This window comes from Balaenoptera borealis, assembly GCF_965194805.1.
Source record: "Balaenoptera borealis genome assembly, chromosome: 8".
Lineage (NCBI taxonomy): Eukaryota > Metazoa > Chordata > Mammalia > Artiodactyla > Balaenopteridae > Balaenoptera > Balaenoptera borealis.
In genome coordinates, this window is record NC_138865.1 from 115,957,544 (window position 1) to 115,974,426 (window position 16,883).

General features: G+C 47.6%; 1 long non-coding RNA gene across 5 annotated transcripts; it reads right to left on the reverse strand.

The window, feature by feature from the left end:
• Window positions 1–264: 264 nt before the first annotated feature.
• On the reverse strand, window positions 265–13,976 carry LOC309633874. 5 transcript variants are annotated; one of them, XR_014247735.1, is made up of 4 exons: window positions 9,670–13,976; window positions 8,538–8,685; window positions 6,962–7,017; window positions 265–6,649 (listed from the first exon to the last, which is right to left on the reverse strand). It is a non-coding gene; the product is annotated as an uncharacterized lncRNA (long non-coding RNA). The 5 variants fall into 5 exon arrangements; XR_014247736.1 differs by having other exon boundaries at window positions 265–879; window positions 3,009–7,017; XR_014247734.1 differs by having other exon boundaries at window positions 265–7,017; window positions 8,569–8,685.
• Between the last annotated feature and the right edge of the window lie 2,907 nt (window positions 13,977–16,883).

The following is a 16,883-nucleotide window of genomic DNA, read 5'->3' on the forward strand; positions in this document are numbered from 1 at the left end:
GACAAGTTCAAGTCAAAGGAAAGCAAAGGTAGTAGTATTCATATCAGACCAAGAATCACAGGCAAAAAGCATGAGATAGGACAGAGGTCCTCTGAATTGATAAAGAGTACAAGTCACAATAAAGATCTGATTGTCACAATCTTTTATGTCCTACATTGCATTAGACCTGACCAGAGGAAGTGATAACTTAGATACATAGAAAGGTAACAACAACAACAACAAAAACCACTGGAGGAGACTTAACATACTTCTGTCTTTGACATATTTACATAATGTTCTCCCCCTCCCATGTTTGTATAGGACTGGAAAAATATAATTAATAAGGTTGATTTAATAATTGAACTTTGTACCTGACAAATAAAAGATACTCATTTCTTTGCCAGAACCCATCAAACATTTATGAAAATTGATCATATATTAGGCCATAAAGAAAAAAATTCAATATAATCCCCAAAGCACATATAGTGAAAGCCCCATTCTTTTTTTTTTAAATTAATTAATTTATTTTGTGTATTTATTTTTGGCTGCATTGGGTCTTTGTTGCTGTGCACGGGATTTCTCTGGTTGCGGTGAGCAGGGGCTACTCTTTGTTGTGGTGCGCAGGCTTCTCATAGCGGTGGCTTCTCTTGTTGCGGAGCACGGGCTCTAGGTGCGTGGGCTTCAGTAGTTGCGGCACATGAGCTCAGTAGTTGTGGCTCGCGGGCTCTAGAGCGCAGGCTCAGTAGCTGTGGCTCATAGACTTAGTTGCTCCACGGCATGTGGGATCTTCCCGGACCAGGGCTTGAACCCGTGTCCCCTGCATTGGCAGGCAGATTCTTAACCACTGCGCCACCAGGGAAGTCCCCGAAAGCCTCATTCTTTGACCACAGTGCAATTAAGCTAGGAATTATTAACAAAAATTTAAATTAAAAAGCCAACCATTTGAAAACTAATAACCATTTTTGTAAATAACTCTAAATAAAACCTACACGACAAGCTATTTTAAAATAAAAATGCTGCAAATGCCACATATCTGAACACATGGGAAGGGTGGTTAAAATGTAACAGGGAGGAAAATTCATAGCTCACAGATGTGAATTTTTTAAATAAGAAAGGGTGGAAAGCAAAAAAGATAAAAAGCAGAATTTAAGAAATTAGAGAAGAGAAAAATAGAAATAAAAGATAAATCGATGACTTGTTTTTTTGGACAGTCTAATAAATTAGGAATACTTCTAGCAGATCCAATGATAGTAAGCAGAGAGAAATGAATGCACAATAGGAACAAAAATTTTTTAAATTAAATTATATTAAGTAAAACCTTATGAAAATGAATTTGCAAATATGAATAGGCAGATATTTTTGTAGGAAAATACATATTACTAAAACCAATTCAACAAGTAGAAGAAAACCAAAAAAACTTATTACTACAGAGCAAATTGAAAAGGTAGGTAAAGAGCTACTTCCTAGAGAAGTGTTGGTGCTGACACTTTTACTGGCAAATATTCAAATATTTCAAACATTCTGTTTCAGGATACAGGAAAGATAGAGAACTTCCCCAGCTATCTTAAAAATGTAGCATAACCTTAAAACGAAGAGTTGGCAGATAGCACAAAACTATAGACCAGTCCTGCTTACGAATATGACAAAAATCCTAAATAAAGCACCAGCAAATTATCCTGGTTGGGACTCTTTGTGGCAGAAGAAACAGAAATCTGCTCAAATGAGCTCAAAAAAGGGGAAGATTCCTTATAAAGATTCAGAGCCCTCATGGAATTAAAGAGGGAGACATGTATAGCTGAGCTCCAATGGAGACAGAAGCCATCAGGGCCTATGAATGCCTGATTTCACCTTTTTCTTTACACTAGTATCCTCTGCTACTGATCAGACAGCCAATGCCAAATGACTTTTCCAGTTGACTATTAGGGTCTTTCAGGGTCCCAAGTCTAAACTTAGCAATGAAAGGATGCTTCCTTAACATGGTTCTGGTGACATCTGCAATGTTTCCCAGTCTTTCCAGTCCTCCTTCCAGGCTGGGATTGCACTTTCCACTGGGGTTAAGCAGGGCCATGTGAGCTACTGTGTGCCACTTCTGGGTAGAAGCACTTAATTGCTGGTACAAGACTCTCCTATTCCATATCCCTTGCTTCAGTAAGCACAGGAGCATTTGGTGATGTGGAGGCACAAAGCTGAGCCAGTCACAGCTGTCCTAGAGAACTGTCTGAACCCACAGCCAACTTAATATGAACAAGAAATAAACTTCTCTCAAGCCATGATATTTTGACATTATTTGTTACTGCAGCATAATCTACTTATCCTGACTAATTCAATGACAAAGAATATCTATCTCAAGCCAAAAGCCAATATCATATTTAATGGTAAAATACTGGAAGCATTCTGAGCCATGTCCAGAATAAGGCAAGGATGCTTAATAATGCCTCTATAATTTTACATGGCTCTGAAAGTTCTAGACAATGCAATAAGATGAGAAACATATACAAAAGGACAACCACTAAAAAGAAGACAAAATTATTCTTTTTTGTGGATGATTGTCTACTTGAAAGCCCAAAGGAAGCAAGTGAAAACGTAGTAGATATTAGGAGAGTTCTATGAAAGTAGTCAGTTGTAAAATAAGCGTACAAAAAATCAGTAGCTTTCTTCCCTCCCTCCTCTTTTTTGCTCTCTATTGGACTGATTGTGTTTTCTTTACTTCCCTTTTCACTCTGTCAGTATAAAAGTTATACATTCCATTTCTGCATTTTAGACGTTATCTTTAAATTTTTATCAGGCATAATTGACTTAATATAATCTAAATCAAAATTCTCCACCCTCCTCCTAGATAGTACAAAGTCTTATAGTGATTTAACTCCAATTATAGCTTCCAATCACCATGTATGATTTCCTAGTATTTTGGTTCCATCTTGTTTTGAGCCTACATTTGTTATTATTATTATTATTATGAATTTTTACAGCCAACTCTTCTTTAGCTTTTACCTACATTTTAATATCTTTGCTCATTGCTCATCACATACCTGATACAGGGTTTGATCTCCTTCCTCCTTAGATAATCCGTTATTAGTTCTTTCAGCAAAGCTCTGTGAGTGGTAAAGTTTCTCAGTCTTTGTCCAAAATGTCTTTATTTTACTTTCACTCTTTAAAGATAGTTTAGCTGAAAGACATTTTCAGTTGACAAATATTTTCTTTCATCATCTTGGATATATTATTACTGCATTTTCTTTTGGCCTTTATTGTTGTTGATATTTTTTGTTGTTTCTTTGCAGGCTGTGTGGGATTGTGGTCAAAGCGTATGACCTGGAGTTCTGGGCTGCCTAGGTCCACATCCTGGCCCTGCCATTAATAATTGTGTAATTTTGTGCCCAGGTATCTACTGCTCACAATTCTGCTATTTGGGCTGGGATCAGTTGGGAAGTTCTTCTGCTAATCTTCCCTAGAGTCACTCATGTGGCTGTTCTCATCTGGGGCTTGAATGGGGTAAAGGGTTCAGATGGCCTCACTCAAAAGCCTGGCAGTTGGTGCTGGCTGTCAGGTAGGTCACGTCCTTTCTCTTCCACCAGTATTCTACACTGGGTTTCTTGACAAGATGGCAGAAGCAATCTAAGACAGCAAAAGTAAAAGCTACAAGGCTCCTTAAGGTCTGGTTTTGGAAATCACACAACATCATCTTGGCTGCATTCTATTGGTCAAAGCAAGTCTCAAGGCCAGACCAGGCTCAAGGGTGGGGAAATAGACTAACATTCTCCCTCGTGACAAGTGTGTCCTCTTGAAGGCAGGAGCAGCAAAGTCACATCACAAAAGGGTACTGTCAAGGGGAAGTGTGATTCTTCAGGGGCCATTATTGTAACAAAAATTACTAAAGTAACATGAAGTAATAAAGATTAGCTAAACTTTCTGTGCCTCAATTTTCCATCCTTAAAAGGTTTAAGAGTGTTATTTTGAAGACTTAAAGAGCTAATGTGCAAAGTGCTAAGAGCACTTTTTTTCCTTCTGGTTGCTTTAAGTAATTTTCTTTGTCTTTAGTATTACATATTTAGTATCTATATCTAGGTGTAGATTAACTGTTATTTATCCTTCTTGGAATTAATACACCTCTTAAATCTGAGGAGTTGTGTCTTTCATCACTATTGGAATATTCTCAGACACTATCATGTTGAATACGATCTCTCCTCCACTCTCCTCATAATCTCCCTTCTTCTAGGTCTTCTCTAAGACATATGTCAGACCTCCTCACGCTATCCTATTTGCTTCTATTTTTGGTCTTTCTATCTTTTTATCTTTGTAGGCTGCATTCTGCGTAATTTTCTCAGTTCTATCTTTAAGTTCATGAACATTTGTTCAGCTGTGTCTAATCTGCTATTTAACACAGCCATTGAAATTTTAGTTTCAGTGGCTGTTTTTCATTCTTAGATATTTGTTTTCCTTCAAATCTGCCTCTTTTTAAAGGTATCTTTCTATTTTCTTGTCTTTTTTTCTTTTAATAATTTAACGCACACTTGGTTTATAGTCTCTTTCAGGCTGTGCTATGATCTCAGTTTCACACTGTGCTAATTCTCCTATGTGGTAGATCATTTCATCCTGTTGTTTCTATTTTTAGCTGTCAGCACCTCTTCACTGAGGATCTTGCCCCTTTTTGGGGTTGTATGTTACGGAATAGTTCCTGGCTCTGGTTTTCCCCTCCCAACTTCCAGGACCTGGGAGTTTCCCATTCTTTTTTTCAAGATTAATTATTTCTGTTGCTGTGCTAAATTTCGTTGATGTTCCTTAGCATAAGGAGTGAGGGGAGTGTCACCATTAGCTCAGTCTGTTAGGTCACTGGAACCAGAAGTCAAATTGAATATATTATAAAGGTATCATTTAAAATCAATAGGGAAAATATGAACTATTTATTAAGTGGTATTAAGACAACTGTTCAATAATGAGGGGGGAAAGCAATTCACCTTAACATACACCATCGCTAAAATAAATTGCAGAGATAACAAAAAATTAAATATAAAAGTGAAACTGTAAAAGCCCTAGATGAAAATAATGTCAGTGGGAAAAGCCTGATGGTAAAATGCTCTTGAAGCTTTGACTACAAAAAAATTTAAAAGTTATGTACGTTGAAGAACCATGAAAAAATCCCCAAAGCAAGTGACCAATTAGGAAGATATTTACAAGATACAATAAAGGTTCAATATCCTTAATGTACAAAGAGCTCTCACACATGCAGAAGAAGAAAATTAATACGTAATAAGGAATTGAGCAAAGGACATGAATCAGTAAAACAATAAGAAAAATGACCAACAAGCATGTGAAATAAGAATTGCAAAATAAGAAAAACAAATGACCAGCGAGCAGATGAAAATACGTTTCTCTTCACTGATAGTAAAAGAAAAGAAAAGAAAAGAACAGAATGCACTTTGAAGCAAGAGATCCTTTTTACCTTATCAAATTGGCCAAACATTTCAAAAAGATTAGAATATCCTGTGTGGTGAGGGGAAAAAGGAATTTTACATGACGCTCTTTCCTTGGTAGGAGTGTGTGTGGGTTGAATGGTAGCCCCCTGAAGCCATGAGCATGTCCTAACCCCACAACCCATGAATGTTACCTCATTTGAAAAAAAGGGTCTTCGCCGATATAATTAAATTAAGGATCTTGAGATGAAGAGATCATCCTGGATTATAGGACAATGTCCTTGTAAGAGGCATATGGGGAAAAAATAGACAGAGGAAGAGGTGATGTGACCACAGAGGCAGAGACTGGGGTGAGGGGGCTACGAGTCAACTGACAGAAGCTAAGAGAGGGAATTCCCTGGCGGTCCAGTGGTTAGGACTCCACACTTTCACTGCCAAGGGTGTGGGTTCGATCCCTAGAACTAAACTAAGATCCCACAAGCCACGCGGTGCGGGCCCCCCCCCCACACAAAAAAACAAAAAAAAACCCCAAAAAGACAAAACAAAACCAAACCTGACACCTTGATTTTGGACTTCTAGCCTCCAGAACTGTGAGGGAATAAATTTCTGTTATTTTAAGCCACCAAATTTGTGATAATTTGTCATGGCAGTCCTAGGACACTCACACAGTGTCATCAGAACATTTTCAGGAGGGCAATGTGGCAGTATGCAGACAGACTGGTCCTAAAATGTGCATACCTTTCCTAACATGGAAAACTTTTCTCCTAGAAATCACTCAAAATTAATAATTGAGCATTTGTTAAAGATTTCTCGGCAAGGATATTCACTAAAGCCTTCTTAAGGGAATTTGAATAAACAGCCTAAATGTTCAATGACAGAAGGTTGGCTAAGTAAATGATGGTTTAGCCGTATAACTATAAGGATAAAAAATAATAATACCCGCAGTGGATGGAATATTTTTGATGTGCTCTGCAAGGAATGAGTACTTTCTGCCTCTTGCCTCATGTAATTCTCACCACAAGGCTGTAAGGCAGTCAGCAGTAGCCCCACCACACAGAGGAGGATGGCAAGGTCAGAGGGTGGTGGCCACCTGCCCGACGTAACGTAGCCAAGGGGCCAAGTTCCTGACCCCAAGCCCTGTACTGTGCACATGTCCACCATGCAACAAGATGACTCATGGTGCAGCCATCAGATCACCAGGTAACGGCACAGAAGGATCTTGGTGGCAGAATGTCAGATGAAAAACAGCAGTTGAGCACGTCCTATTTTTGCAAGAATAAAAAGTGCATTCAATGTGCAGAGAAAAAAGGCTGGAAGGATTTACTATGCACGTTAACGGGGAGGTTACCTCTGGGGATGGATTTGGTGATTTTGATTTTCTATACGAACATGCACAGCTTTGGTAATCAGAACAAAATAATGAAAAACCAAAACCACACCACCGGGCCTGTGCTGACCACACTGGCCTCTGACTTTGCTCTGGGAGATGGGGAACAGCCAGTGCTGCAGCGGAGGGACCCCAGAAACCTGACTCCCCCCGCCCTTGGTCTTCTCCCCTCCGCTGCTGTCCACACCTTCCCTGCATCTGCTCTTCCGTGGGCATCGATTTTTCCATCCTTCAGAGAAGCGCCTCAGGAAAAGGAAAGAGCATCTCTGGATCAATGAGCAGAGCCCTGCAGCCAGGGTCGGGTGGTGTGTCGGGGTGGTCTGCGGGCTGTCTGTCACTGCCCTGCCCAGGACTCAAGGGGGAGGTTGGCTGGTGGGGGAGAGTGAGCCTGGCTGGGCTTCTCCAGTGGCCCCGTGAGCGCACTGTGTGTGTGCGCGCGCGCGTGTAGGATAGGCATGGTGGCGGGGGGATGTGTGAGATGTGTAATGGGGTGTGGGGCTGTATGCGGGGGAGTTGTGTGTGTGTGTGTGTGTGTGTGTGTGTATGAGATGGGGGTACAGTAGGGTCCGGGGTAGGGTGGGGTGTGGTTTTGCCCCCTGCCAGCTGCCAGGGCTGATCTTTGCCTAGAGAAATGGGGAGCGGCCCAAGCCCCCTCTGGCAGGCTCCCATCAACTCACCCTCACGGCTCAGTGAGGAAGGTGCTGGTAGCCACTCACTGCCCAGGTAGAGAAACTGAGGGCTGTGTGTGGTGAGAAAAGGAGAGACAGGGAGGGGAGGGAGAGACAGGGAGGGGAGGCAGAGACAGGGAAAGGGGGAGGGAGAGGGGAGAGAGAGGGTCTCACTTGTGGCAGCTCCCAGACTGCCGACCAGACTCCTGTTTAAGGCACCAGCACTCACCTGTGTTGGGTGCTGGGAGTGGGGGCACAGACAGGAGACACCCGCCTTGGCCCCGCCCTTGGGGGTTCCCAGTGAGGGGAGGGAGTCGGTATGTGAGCACTCTTGGGCCAGAGCTGGCCAGTATGAGACAGCAGACCCCCCTCCCCACCCCGCCGCCGCCATGCTCTTCAGGCCTGTCCGAGCTTCTCCCAACCATCATGCTAGCCTCTTCCTTCTGGTCAAACCCTCTCCTGACTTGTCACTTGACCAGAGCCCGGTCCCCTCACTCATGCAAACACACCTCCTCTCGGAAGTCCCCATAGACCACCCCCAGCCCCGCAGCTCCCTGTACTCCTCCTCCAGGGCCCCGGTGACAAACATCCTTGAAGATTTTAGTCCACTGTTTCCCGTCTGTCTTCTCCCAGCCTAGACTGTGAGCTCCGAGAAAGTCAGGCTGAAACTGTGGGTCCTCTTGGCTGGGTGTGCTGTGCCCACCCCCTGACCAGGCACCGAAAATGGCTCAACATATGTTTGTTGCATGAATGAATGAACCATGATAATTGCTAAGAAAAGAAGCATGCAGATGGTCTATTATGAAGTTCTGTGAGCATGGATTGGGTTTGTGTCCGCGTGCACGTGCGCTGAGGTGTGCTCACGTGTGGGTACGGTGCATTCGCGTACACGTGCACAAGTATGTGTGCAGGCATGGGGGCGTGCACGTGTGCACAAGGCACCCAGTTCTTGCGTGTGTGTGTCATGCATGTGTGTGCATGTACTGGGGTCCACGCGTTTCTATATGCCAGCGTGTGCAGGTGTGTGTTTACACCTGTGTCTGTTTATGCTACTTCTTGCTCAAGGTTGGAGGAACGTAGTCATCCTTCTCTCACGTTTGTTCTCTCTCCATGACCTGCAGCCGACCTTGCTGCTTTTTGCTCTTTGCAGCCTCCAATCCCAGCCCCAGCAAAGACTCTGGCTCCAGCGGGGCTTCAGCTCTAACATTCCAGCCCATTCCAGCACTCAAGTCCCAGACGTTCCCTGGGACACAACAAGAATGTAATCTCGGCTGGATGCCTTTGCCTCTTTCGTCTTCTCATCTGTAAAGTGGACACCAAGCTCACAGACACGCGTAAAAGGCATGGCCCAGGACCTGGTATATAGTGAGCGTTCGACACATGTTTCCCACCACGTTGCTTCTGACGGTGATGGTGGTGGTGACCTTCCTCTGGTGGCTGTAAACCAGGGTGATCCAGAAGACGCGGGGAAGGTAAGCCAAAGCAGCGCCCTGTCCGGGGCGGATGACTACATCCCGCCCTCCTGGCCATGGGCTCCCAGAAAATGCTGCGGTGGAAGGAATCAGGAGAATGAAGAGCAGATGTGCAGCCCAAGTGCTCATCCCGGAGCTGCTTCCCTGGCCCGCTGCGGTCAGGGCGCGTGGGTTCTCCCACAGCGGCTCTTCCGGCTGGCTCCACACCAATCACACGTGAGGTATGTACTTGAACTCAAACCCCAGCTCCTCTTCGTGGCCTGCATGCCCCTCCTTCCCTGTGCTCCAGCCACACAACTGTCTTTCTGCTCTTCTTACACATGTTCCTGCCTCAGGGCCTTTGCATCTGCCATTCCCTCTGTCTGGTGTACCGGGTCTCCACATGGTCTTAGGGCTGGCCCCCGCTCATCCTTCAGCTCGGAGGCCCCCTCCTCAGTACCCCCAGTCACGCACCATCACACCACTTATCAACAGCTAACATTCTCTTAAAACGTTCATTTATCAGGCTATTGTTTATGTCTTAATCACCACCTGGAAGGTACTCAACAAAGATTTGTAGGGAGGGAGAGAGGGAGGGGCCTGGCTCCCGGGATCCAATCCTCATAGTTCCATTTATTTGGCACTTACTATGCGCCAGGGTGCAGCCCAAAGTCTAGCCAGCTGGGTGACCCGGGGCAGCCTGCCCTACTTCTCAGGCCTCAGTTTCTCCATCTTTAGAGTGAAAGGCAGCCCCACGTCTCTTGAGGGATGCTCACCTCCATTTTGATGGTGTCTCCAGCTCTCTGCAACCTGGCAGTCTGCAGAGCCTGGGAATGTGAGGCCTCTGGGGTCCGCAGCCTCCTGAGCCTGCCCTGCTCTCCCGCAACTCTGTCTTTGCAGGGATCACCTTTTCAGTCCGACTTCACCTCCTCTGGGATGCCGCCCTGCCTCAGGCCTCTCCGGAGGTCTCAGCACACCGTATTTTGATTGTTTACTTCTCTGGCTCCCATTAGGCTATGAGTTCTGGGAGGCCTGGGACAGGTGTTTTCTTTCAGCATCCTAGCTCAGAAGGGGACGCCCTGCAGGACCCCGGAAACTTACCCAGCTGAGACAAGGTCTGGGATGGGTCATCCAACTCTGCCACCAATTTGCTCACCCCTGGGCAGAAGCCACGCCCTTCTCTGTGTCTTTAGAAACATTGGTGCTATTTACTGCCCACCAAGAGCTCCAGACTTTGCAGCCCTTGCAATACTATTCACAGCTTCTACCTGATGTCTGTCCAAAAGGCCCGACTCGATGAGCACCCCAGCATCTGTGCCTTTTTTGTTGAGACGGGGCCTGGTTTCTGAGTTTGTTTCAGCTGCGAGGGTCCCTGGGGCGCCTCTGCAGGAGGCGGTGCGGGAATGGCAGAACACTACGTGGGCAACCAGCTTCCCTGTCTTCACTCTTCCCACCCAAGCCCCAGGGGTGGAAAACAATCCACACTCGCCAGAAACCTGACTCCGCTGCTGCCGAGCTGGAAAAGCTGGTTCTGGAAGGGAAGAATGGGGGAAGGGGGCTTCCGAGGCCCCAGGGCCGCTGTCTGGGAGCTGTTCTCACCAGTCAAGTGGCCCTTGGCCTCCCAGGACGGTCACTTGGAGGTTCTCTCTCTGGGAGACGGGCTCTGGCCAAGGCCACCTGAGCAACGACCACTGCTGGGTCTTTGGCGTTCCAGGGAGCCGCCGGGAAGGGCAGTCCGTGCAGATGGTGGGGAAGGGGAGGGGGCGAAAGGGCTCAAACGCTAAGGGTCCTTCGGGCTCTGGGCTAAAGCCCGGGCCTAGCAGCAGGACTTGGCCAGCGCCCGGGGCCGCGGGGTTCGGCCGGCACGCATCCGAGCACCGCTGGGTGCCTGCCCAGCACTGTGCCGGCCGGGGCGAGAAGAGGCGGAGGCGGCCCGAACCAGGGAAAGGGGAGGGGGCCTGGCCGCCGCTGGGCCTCGGGGACGCGAGCGATCCCAGCGACCGCCTGACCCAGAGTGGCGATTCCTCCGCGGGGCCGCCAAGCACGCGCCCAGCTGCCGGGAACGCGCCGCGTGCGTGCGCCCACCTCGCCGCCACCGGCATCAATTCCCGAGATGTCTGTGCATGTCTTTTTCTTTCACTAGAGGTTGCTCACTTTCACTTCTTGCTTCCTTTCCGCTCCTCCGCCAGCTCCGTGAGCGCGTGTGCGTGTGTGGGGGGCGCGCGCGCGCCTGTCCGCGCGCTCCCAGCGGACGCTCACCCCGTCCGCGGGCAGGGCGCTCGGGGATCGCCGGGTTCCCGCCGCCTGGCGTCAGGCGCGACGTGGCCCAGCCGCCTAGCCCCCTACGGGAGCGTGAGAACCGGTTCCGACAGCCCCCAAAGGCCTAACCACCCTGCGCTGCCCTGGAAGATGGGGGTCCCAGGTGGAGCAGGCCAGAGAAAAGGCCTGGCCTCATCGCTGCGTCCCCCCTCTGCCCTCACCGACTTCTCTCACTTTCTGGGTCTTTAAAAAACAGTAACAGTTCGCCCCTGAAGCTGCTGCTACTTCTCCCGACTCCAGAGGCATCTCTCCGGGCCTCTCCACTCCAAACAGGAAACCAAGGCCAGGATGGATGCAGCCTTGCTTAACTGAGCAGGAAGCCGCATCCTGTGGAGGCCAGAGCCTTTTGCTTGAGAAAGTAGGATTTGGATGGGGCTGAGAAGGGCCTCTTCGGCTTCCTTTCTGGGCCCAGCCTGCTGGCCTCCTTACTGTTCTTTTAGTGCATCTTGTGCGGGGGAGGGGGGGGTGTCCCACCTCAGGGCCTTTGCACAGGCTCTGGGCTCCAACGGGCCAGAGACCTCCATTCCTCACTAGCTGTGTGACTTTAGGCAAATGACCTAACCTCTCTGAACCTTCATTTCCTTGCCTGTAAAATGGGCTCATAATAGGATGTTTGAAGGTTCAAAGTGATGACCAAGGACTGAGCAGTTAGGGCACAGGGAAGGACATTTGGTGGGCCCAGGGCAGATGTGGGGATCGGGCAGAAGCCCAGTCCCTTGGCTGGGATACCTCCCCTCACTCCTTCAGGGAACCTCTTTACCACCCATCTCCCCAGTCCCTGCCAGGTCTTCTCAAGGCCTCACTGGCTGACCTTCACCCAAAACAATTCCCTCTGCCCCAACTCCTGCTGTGAGGACCAGCAGGAGGCAATAGAAAGGGGACCAGGTCAGGAGGCAGGAGAACTGGGTTCAAATTCTAGCAAATTCTGCCTCACTGTGTGATTGTGAGCAAGTTGCTTGGCATCTCTGTGCCTAAATTTCTGTGTGAAACTGAGGCAGAAGGCTGCCTGGCCTACATCTCAGGACCCTTGGTAGACAAAGTAGGCTGTGGGTGGGATGTCATTCCAAGAAGCGAAAAGCCTCAGATGGAAGCATGTTGCTGCTGTAATTTATACCCATCCTCAGTGCATCAGCTCAGCCTTGAGGAATCAACTTGGCAGCTGGATCTGAGGGGTCCCTGCCACCTGTGCTAATGGAAGGTGGCTGGAAGGCCGCTTCCAAGAAATGTACAGATTGATGGGTTCTGCCACTCACAGCTGGCCTTAGTCATCAGTTCCAACAATGGGGGTGCTTGAGGCACTGTAACAGCCCCCGAAGGGAGTATACTGCGGGGAGAAGCATCATGTACTTCGCTGATGAGTAAGGCCTTGACCATGGGCTAGGGTCCGTGACCTTCCTCAGCCCTGCCACTTGGCCCCCACCTTGACTCTCCTTTGCCTCAGTTTCTTCCTCCTAAGTGCCAGCCCCTGGAAGTCCCCACGTGGGTTCCATAGAAGCCTCCCGTGCCCCGGGTTAAAACTGCCATCTTTCCCCCCCGGTTCACTCCTCCTTTATTACTGAGATCATCACATGCTGGGAATCGCCACCGATTCTTCAAGCCACACGCCCATGGCCAACTTGTTTGCTCCAGATGGAAACACCAGCATTGATTTTGCTGCATATTCATTGTAAAACTGCAAACGATATAAAACACGTACATTGAAGAATGGAAGTTCCCTCATTATTTGCCCTCCAAAAATAGCTACTGCCCACATTTGGTGAATTCTGGTATCTGTTTAGACTCTCTCAGTTATAACAGGCAGAAAATCCAATCAAAATAGGAATTACGGGTCCATGTAATAGAACAATGCAGAGGTGGCTGTGGGTTTCAGGCATGGTTTGATCCAGAGGTTCATGATGTTATTGAGGCTCTGGCTTGACTTCTCTGCAGTTCTTTTCCCTCTGCCCTCCTCATGGTGTCAGCTGGTCCAGTTAGGGTGGTAGAAGTGGCTGCTGGGGTCCCAGATGTTATACTCACACTGCACCATCAGAGGAGGCAAGACCAGCTCATTCTTGGTTCCCAAGTAAGAGTGAGGAATCCTGTTTCTCAAAGGTGTTCTGACCCAGCCTGGAGGGGGGTTAAAGGAGACTTCCTGGAGGAGGTGGGGCCTGAACTCATGTTGAAGAACCATCTGTCAGGAGAGTTGGGACCCCTTTTATGTATGAGAAAGCAAAGTGCCCTTTCACCTCTATTGAAACTTGAGGCTCAGAAAAGTTAAGTCGTGGGACTGAAGAGGCTGAAGTGGTCCAGAGGGACCGCATGAAGCAGGTCAACAGGTCAAGCTCCCATTTTGCAGACAGATCTGGGCCGGAGCCTCAGGTTGTGTGGCCTCAGGCAAGCCGGCCTCATCTCCCTGAACCTCAGCTTGCTTACTCACTGTGAAATGAAGGCAGCAACAGACCAGCCTTCGGGGTTATTAGGAGGGTTAAGGCCCATCCCTCATATGCACTCAGGAAACATGACTTGCTATTCATATTGTTGTTATTGGTGCCTTTGTTATTATGGCCACTTTGATAGAGGCTCCTTAGCACAGTGCCAGGTACCCAGCAGGTGCCCAGGAAATAATAGCTGGGACCCTGATCATTATCCCCAGCTCCCTGGGGCAGAGCAGATGTGGCTGGGCCCACCCAAAGCCCACTTGCCCAGCAGAGTGACACCATCACCGTCAAGGAGCTAAGAAGGTGAGTGGTGGGACAGGCCCAGCCCGGGCCCAAGCTCATGGGGAGCCGGTCTCTCCAGCAAGTTCCTTCCTACACCTGCTCACAACCCGCCCACACCAGTCTTAGGGGGGTTTCTGGGCTGGGAGGGGTTGCCCCACTCCCTCTATCCGTCAGAGCCTGGCTATGTGTCTGGTTGACCGGCTGTGTGTCTCTCCCTGGCAGGTGAGCCATTAAGCACCAGGCCCCGAAAGCACTGGCCTGCAGTCTCAGCATTAAGTGTATTCGCAGCCATTAGCAAGAGGCCCCAGCCTGGCCAGTCAGGGCGAATCCTCAGCCCACCCCTTGCCTCCGCTCCCTGGGGGTTGCCTGTTAAAGCTCCATCCTTGGAGGGGAGAACAGAGGCTGAGAAGAAAACATGGGGCTTCTAGGGCCCACGTGGACATTTGTGTAGGTTGTTCACTGCACAAAGGTGCTGCTCAGGGGGCAAGTGGAGCTGCAATTCAGCCAGCCCTCCGCTTCCCAGGCTGTGGGACCTGGCTCAGGCTGCATTCCACACAGGAGGTGGTGCCCTTTTCTAATCCGTTCAAAGGAGCCTTAGGGGAGAGCCGTGGCCTGCGTGGGCTGCAGAAAGAAGCTATCTGAGAACTTGAGGCCTTATGTAGTCTTTTTTTTAAATTGCATTTTTAGGGACATCTTTTTAGAGTACAGTTCTATGAATTTTATCATGTGTATGACTTTGTATAACCACCATCACAAGTAGGATACAAAACAGTTCTATCACCCCAAAAAACTCCCTTGTGCTCTCCTTTCGTAGTCACGTCCTCCCCTTGCTCCTAATCCCTGGCTCCTAATCCCTGGCAACCACAGATCTGTTCTCCATCATTCGTCTCTTAGAGAATGGAATCGTGCAGTATGTGATATTTTGAGATTGGCCTTTTGCGCTCAGCATAGTGGCCTTGAGATCCATGCAAGGTGATGCGTGTATCAATAGTTTGTTCCTTTTCATTGCTGAATAATAGTCCATGGTTGGGATGTACCATTTTATCCATTCACCCACCAAAGGAATTTGGGTTGTTTCCACTTTGGGGCTTTTACAAATAAAGCTGCTATGAACATCCATGCCTCTGTGACTATGAACATGCCTGTCTCTGCATGGACCTAAGTTTTCACTTCTCTGGGATAAATGTCTAGGAGTAGTACAGCTGCATCATAGGGCAAGAATATGATTAACTTTTTAAGAACCTGCCAGACTGTTTTCCAGAGTGTCTACACCTTTGTGCATCTGTATCTATAATGTATGAGAGTTCCAGTTGCTCTGGACTCGTCAGCACTTGATATTGTCAGTTTTTTTATTTTAGCCATCCCAGTGGGTGTGAAGCAGTACCGCATTACACTTTTAATTTTCATGTGTCCCTGATGGTTAACAGTATTGAGTATTTTTTCATGCATTTATTTGTCATCTGGTAGATCTCTGATGAAGTGTCTATACAAGTCTTTTGCCTATTTTTCAATTGGACTATTGTGAAACTATTGAGTTTTGATGGTTCTTTATATATTCTGGATACAAGTCCTTTGTCAAATATGTGATTTGCAAATATTTTCTCACAATCTGTGGCTTGTCTTTTCATTCCCTTAACAGTTTCTTTTACAAAACAAAAGTGTTAAATTTTGATGATTTATCCATTTTTTTCTTTTGTGGATTGTATTTTATTATTATGTCTGAGAACTCTGCCTAATCCCAAGTCCCAGAGATTTTCCTCCTATGTTTTGAAAGTTTTATGTTAGAGATTTAGGTCTATGATCCATTGTGAGTTGATTTTTTTCTTTTTTTTTTTTTAATATGGGGTGAGGTAAGGGTCAAGATTCCTTTTTTTTTTTTTTTTGCATGTGCCCCACAGTATTTATTAAATTAATGAATGAAAGGCACAAAGGATCAGGTAGCAAGGCTAGCAAAATGGGGGAGATCAAGATTGTGTACTAGTCAATGGATAAAGGATTTTTTTTCAGCAAATGATGTTAAAACCATTGGACATTCATTTTTTTAAAAAAAATGAACCTCAACCTAAACCTCATACCTTATACAAAAAAACGACTCTCCGTGGATCATAGATTTAAATGTAAAAGGTAAAGGACTCCAGCAAACCCATTTATGTCGTAGGAGATTCCCAGCCCAGCTCTGCTGTCAGATGACATAGGAGTGGTGAGAATTATACGAGCATATAGGGTAAGTCAAGTGAGAACCTTCTATGGCCACCCCTGACCTGTCCAGGGTTTGAGAGAACCAACATTTATCAAACGTGAACCCTGCACCAAGTGTTCCACTGAATGCTTTCTTTGCATCCTCTCATTTAATCCTAAAACAAATCAATAAACGTTTAGAGGTTGGTGTTTTTGTGCCCACTCTATGGATAAGGAAATTGAGCTCAGAGAGGTTAAGAAACTTGCCTAAAGTCACAAAGTAAATGGGGGAGCCAGGTTTTAACCCAGGTGTCCACCTCTGCTAGAGGCAGGCAGGGCACAGTTGGGCCAGGCTAATGTAGAGTTACATTGCTGATCTATCACGTGGTTATGGAGCCTTGGTTGGGGTGGGTGCGGGGGGCAGGTATGCTTTTCTCCCAGGATTCTGGGGAGATTAGAGGCCCCCATTCTCTGGAGAGCCTTAGCTGAGTCCCCTTCATGCTGATGCCTCCTCCTGGATGGCTTTTGTTTGGGGGCACTCACCAAACCCATCCCCAACAGACGGAACCGTTGCAGGCCTGATGATGGCAGATGCCTCCAGGCAGCGCATTCGCGTGACGGCATATGCCAGTCCTGGGCTGATAGCATCTTCTTCCCTGCGCTAGGGCTCCCTGCCTCCTGTGACTGGTCATTCCAGCCCATCGGCCTTTCCCTCGTTCCTAGTGCATCCCCACCCCCACCCCTTGCCCAGCCTGTAACCCCCTACTTAGGGGGCCCGCTCCACTTCTTCTCAC